Genomic DNA, 6245 nt, shown 5'->3' on the forward strand with positions numbered 1-6245 from the left:
TGTTACATGTGTTGCAAATATTTTTCTCCACTCTGTCATTGCCTTCTGACTTTATTTATGGTATCTTTTGCCATTCAGAAGTTTTAAATATTTTATGTGTCCATTTTTCCTTATGGCTTCTGGATTTCTTTTTGGATTGTTTCGAAAGCCTTTCTTTTTTGCTTAGTCCATCCATTCCTCAGTGACAGTTGGCAATGAATGTCCTCATTGAGGCCGGCTTCGTCTCTTAACACCAGCACCTTGGGTTCTTGTCTGTCATCACGATGTAATAATGCCTGGTGCTGGGAAGTATTACACTGTGTCAGAAGAACACAGAGAAAGGCAAGTGTGAAGGAGCCAAGACAGTCTGAAAGAAGGCAGTGAAAGAAGCATAGTGAGTCTATGGCCATGCCACCCTGAACATGCCGGATCTTGTCTGATCTCAGAAACTAAGCAGGGTCGGGCCTGGTTAATACTTGAATGGGAGACCACTAGGAATACCAGGTACTGTAGGCGTTAAAAAGGAAAGAAAGAAGCATAGTGGCCCATGGATATAGAGAACAACCTGATGGTTGCCAAGGGGAGGGGGGTGAGGGATAGGAATAAAAATTATTTTATTTTAGAAATTAAAATAAAATCCAATTCAATAATTCAACAATTGATGAAGGTATAACTGATGATTAAAATAGGGAAAAATAGACAGTGGATTTTGGTTCACACCATTCGCAAAAAATCTATTTCAAATAGATAAAAAGAAGTATAAGAAAAAAAAGTGGGGTGGGAGTTGGAGCCGAAGGGTTGAGAAAGCAGAGGTGAGAAGGGAGAGGAAATCCATGACCTTGAATTAAGCATCTAAAAGTCATGCTAGCTGATACTCTAAGAACTTTAGAGCCAACATCTTGAAAAAGAATTTCATTTAACTTTTTTCAAAATTTATTTCATTCTTTATAAGCCCTACAAAGTGGCTGGTCTTCACACCTGAGAGGCAATATAAAAGCCTCCTGCCAGACCTGAAAGGAAAGGAAAAGAAATTGGAAAATAGGACCTCAGCTCAAAAGTATGTCTCCTTTAGAGTGAATTTTAATATATATTCCAGGCTCCATAGATCAAATGCTTAAATTAAAAAAAAAAAAAAAAATCAAGAAAGTAAGGATACTCTAGTTATAGCAAATCTGAGTTCCTTACCTCTCCACAGTACACCTTCCTAAACAAACAAAAACAGCCCCATAGCCACATACACAGGGGCACCTATGCTGAACCATCTCTCTCCCTAAAACAGCCCTGGAGATAAACAGGACATGGTTTAGGAGTCTTTTGGGATCACTGCATCTCTGATGCCTGGAGCATTGCCTAATGGCTTCTGGCATCCATTGCCTCTATTCTGGGGCTTCACCCTCAAGAAAAAGCTACTCTCTGCCTCTGCCATTACTCCTCCTACAGCCTTGCTCTACCTTGGGGCTTCAGCTCACTGCCTTCTCTCTGTACTTCTGCAGGCTTCTTCCTCCTCCCCAGCATCCTCAGTATGGAATGCCCTCTTGAGACTCACATTTAAACTCTCCAAAACAGAGGGTCTGATTGGTTCAGTTAGTTACTGGTGTCCTTTAGAGGCTGTCTCTTTGGCTTCTGGTTGAGCTATAGCCAGTTCTTCTTGGGTTTGTTGCCCGCTCCTGCTCCATGATGGCAGAGTCAGACAGCCAGCTTTCCTCAAAAGGAGCTCCACATGGGCATTAAGGACTCAAGAATAAAATAAACTGCTTTCCAAAATTGACTCCTTCCAGCAGCATACGCAAGTACAATAAAATTTGACATCTGGCTACCCAGTTTATAGTAGATTAGAAGCAGGTAAGAATAAAAAGGGGAAATGGAAGATGAGAAAGCATTTACAGTCATTAGCCAACCACTATTTTTCTTTATTTTTCAGCTTGACCATACTGCTGAGAAGCTAGGGAGGAGCAGGGCAAGTGAGGTGCTCCACCAAAACTCCTGTTGTTGAACAGGACAGTCAGGTCCCGGGTCTGTCTTGAAGTCAGGAGAAGATCCCTTTTAGCCCAGGCCCTTGCTACTTGGGGCAGAGGTAGGAAATGGCCTTTGCTGTTTTGCCCCAGGGTCTCCAGCAGAGAGCTCAGAGTTGAGGCAAACCTTGTTAGGCAGGTCAATGTCAAACAGAACTCCTCCCAGCTTGTTGGAGACTGGAGTGACTACTTTAGAGCAGCTTTCACAGGTCATGTCCACAAAAAACTAATGCTTCTTCCAAATCCTGATTCTTGAGCTATGGGGTGCCTCAGGACCACCAATAACTCTGACATGAGTGGGCCTCCATATTCTAGCCAAACGTTATTAATCAACCAATATTAATTAATATTTCAACACATTTTTAATCAACCCATATTAGTTAACATTTCAACACATTTCAACAATGTTTCTCACTTTCAAAGCAATAAAATATGGTTGCTAAAGGCCTATACTGAGGAAACAGGCCAAAAATTATAGTACAAAAAAAAGTATAATTGAGGTATAAGAACTCAAGAAGCTACCAGTTGGGGCCATTTAGGGCCAGGGAAAGTCTTGCCCCTTCAGTCACCCCAGGCTAACCCTGTCTTACTGCACTGAATAATACTTGAGGTTCAGAATAAACCATGGAAATGTTAAGCTAGGTTCTAAAGACTCTACTCAATGGTTAAGAAAAACTTAAGTTTCTGATTATTGATCTGTCAACTCCTCTTTGTTTCATTAACTAAAGTCAACAACAGGCCAACCACTTGTATAATCTCTGTGTGGATATCAGGCTTTTTATGCTTTTTCATAGTCTATCACAGACACTCTTGGGACTGTGCCTTTAGACATGGGCTCCTGGCATAAATTCCAACTGTAGATGTCAAAACATGTTTATGTTCCACACCCATCGTCTTCACTAATAACAACAGCTCTGCGGCTGCTGCTGCTGCTGCTGCTGCTGCTATTGAAAATAGCACCTACTGGGTGCCAGCACTGTCCCAGGCACTTTACATAGGTGAATCCTTTCAACAACTTTATAATAGTATTACACCCAAGCTAGGTGCCCGTGAAGGTGTACAGGCCCCATGGGGTAAGACAGACGTTAAAGCCTTGAGAGAGAGTAACCGGGCTAGGAATGGAAAATGAAATGACACTTTCTAATCCTCCAGACTGGCTGGGAAGCAGTTTAACTGAGTGGTTCCTGCTCAGCCTCTCTCATTTTGGTTCTCCTTGAATATTTACAAAGTTGTTTTTGTTGATGTTCTTGAAATTCCAGGAGAGAGTATTAAAGGGAAGCAGCAGTGCCCTATGGGCAGGAGGGGTGGGATTAAGAGTAAGAAATGTTCACTTGGGGAACAAAGTCAAGGCTGGGCCAGCCTCTTCCTCCTACTCTGCCTCTCTCTGCTCTCAGCAGGGCTCGTTCCAGAGCTGACCTTGTAGGTCCTGGGTTTTGCTATTATGAGGGAAGCAAGGTCCCTTCCATACTTACAGGACACGCATCTGCCAGAGAATTCAACTCAGGATATTGTCAATTACCATTTTTTTTGAGATTTGTCTAAGCTCAATCTTGTATCTATTCAGATTCTTAGCAATCTTTCAGATTTTACCATTTTTTAGATCCAGGATTATTATTAAAAACAACCATAACTAACAATTCCACATCATTTCTAAGCCGTATGTGTCACTTAGGATCCCTGCAAGGGATCGGCGTAATTTGAGGAGAGTTTAATAAAGTACTGTTTACAAAAGTATGAGGGAAGAGTTTAGGGAAACTATCAAGGGATAGCACAGCACCCTGGGGCTAGCAACAGTGAGGAGCAGTTACTACCCTTGGGCTTGGAAGTGACTAGTCTAAGACAGGATGTATGAACTGGGTCCTTTTTTTTTTTTTTTTCGCCTTAGGTAGAGGCACAAAGGCAAACCATGGTGACCTAGAAGAGAGGAAATCAAGAAAATATGTATCTCTCTTCACTTTCCTCTGACCTTCATATCTCCTACTATTATTTCCCATTTAACAAACCCGACCAGAAGCCTGAGTGGAAGAGATATAGCCCACAGAGGTCGGTCTCCTGGAACACAGAATAGAGTGGAAAAAAATGAAGGGCGGATATAGAAGGGCAAATAGAATATGTTCAGAGATTCTGTTATTATTAATGACAACAATATTAAAATATGAATATTATGATATTAATAATGTAATGACAACAATATTAATAACAGCTTCCATTTGAGCCCCTGCTTCGTGCCCTTTACACCAATCTTGTCTTTTACAGATAAGAAAATGATGGTTTACAAGCTATTGTGCTTCTCAGTGTCCCTGTAGAGTAGAAGTTGAGATTACCCTCTGAGAAGAAAATTCATAAGAATTAAAACAAAAAAGGATGATCTCAGCCATCTAAGGTATCTTAGTTATCTATTGCTGCTAACGAATTACCCTAAAACTTAGTAGTGTAAAATAATAAACACTACTGTGAGTCAGGAACAGATTGGCTGGGTGGTTCTAGCTCAAAGTCTCTTGCCAAGAGGTTGTCCAGGGCTGCAGTCATCTGAAGGCTGGGTTTCAGCTGAGGGATCCACTTCCTGTGTGACTCAGTCACCTGCCTTGCAAGTTAGTGCTGGTTTTTAGCATGAGTCCTCACTTCTTCCTCATATGAACTTTGCCACACGACTGGTAAGTAAAGTGTCCTCAGAACATGGCATCTGGCTTCTCCCAAAGTGAGTGATCCAAGAGAGCAAAGCAGGGAGAAACTACAGTGCTTTTATGACCTAGTCTCACAAGTTGCACATCATCGCTTCTGCCATGTGCTGTTCATTAGAAGTAAGTCACAAAGCCCAGCCTACACTCAAGGGGTAGGGGAGGGAATTAAACTCCATCTTTTAAAGAGAAGATTAATAAAGAATTTGTGGACTTACTTTAAAACCACCATATATTATGATAACAATAAAAAAGATACTGTGGCTCGATGATTGAAGAGTTTGAAGAAGACTTGAAACTACACTGAAACTTGACCATCACCAAGCAGAATGAAGTCTTGTGCTCTGTCTGAACGAAGAACATGTTAACAGAAGGGGGCCAGTTTCCAAGGCAGCTATGAAAAGATGGCTCAGAGGATAATACTGTGCAGAGAATGGTAAACTCAATGGACACAAATTATCTGGTAAAAGAAGAGACATACACAATTTGGGGACAAACTGAGTATTATGTTGTATGAAATATGTCAGGATTATCCATTCCTTTGGGTGGGAGATGCCTTCTCGGAAGAATCACCTTCATTTAATATCTAATTTAATTAATGGCTAATTTTGGATACCCATCAGTGTCATATTAGTATGGCTAATGTGATGTGTGCCTGAGCATTTTCAGATCTGCAAAGCTAAGGACTGGATAGACCCATGAAAGTAGAGATTCCACCCTGCAGAAAAATCACTGCCTTGAGTGATAGCCTCATCTCACCATGCCTTTTGTTATTGCAGAGTGTCTTCTACAAAAATTCATGTACATTTTGCCTCCTTGTACCCCTGAAAGCTAGATGGGCCATGAGCAGCCTTACAGGAGCCACCTGTGAAAATTCAGGCAGGGTTCTTGCTCTTGCTGCATCTGCTCAAACAAGCATGGTCTGACCTGGATATACAGCCTCAATATGTGCCACCAGTGTCTCTGTCAATACACAGAGAATACAGATTTCACCAAACTAGACTAAGTGATCTTCCTTGAATGGATTGACCAAGACATCTACCAGTTGAAAAAAACAGTGCTAGCTCTTCATACATAAAAAATTTTTAAACAATTTTCAAAAAATTGGTGCGATAATAGGGCATTGTTTATGACATCAAAAATAGTGCGAACAACTCAAATGTCCAGCAATATGGGACTGGAAGCATAAACTATGTTACAACCATACAAAGGGCTACTATTTAGTTGTAAACAGGAATGAGGAAGATCTTTATAATCAGTGTTTTCCAAAAGAACTTCCTGCAACAATGGAAATATTCTACTCTGTCCAACATGGTAGCCAGTAGCCCACACGTAGCCATTGAACATTTGAAATGTGATTAGTTCAGCCAAGAAATTCAATTTCAATTTTATTAATTTTAGTCTAAATAATCGTATGTGGCTAGGAGGCCATCGTATTGGACAGTGCTCCTCAATATATTGATATTATATGATCTCCAGGATAGATTGCTAAGTGAAAAAAAACAATGTACAAGAAGTATAGACCAGTGTATAAAGAATGTTACTTTTAAGGAGAGAGATAAAAAATGTATTTATA

At 40.7% G+C, this 6245-nt stretch overlaps 2 pseudogenes; both read left to right on the forward strand.

Annotated features, from left to right (window-relative positions):
• Positions 1–377: 377 nt before the first annotated feature.
• LOC111735866 lies at positions 378–495 on the forward strand (annotated as a pseudogene).
• A 5009-nt stretch (positions 496–5504) lies between these two features.
• On the forward strand, positions 5505–5675 carry LOC111734699 (annotated as a pseudogene).
• Positions 5676–6245: the final 570 nt, after the last annotated feature.

Source organism: Pteropus vampyrus, unplaced genomic scaffold (genome assembly GCF_000151845.1).
Source record: "Pteropus vampyrus isolate Shadow unplaced genomic scaffold, Pvam_2.0 Scaffold15, whole genome shotgun sequence".
Lineage (NCBI taxonomy): Eukaryota > Metazoa > Chordata > Mammalia > Chiroptera > Pteropodidae > Pteropus > Pteropus vampyrus.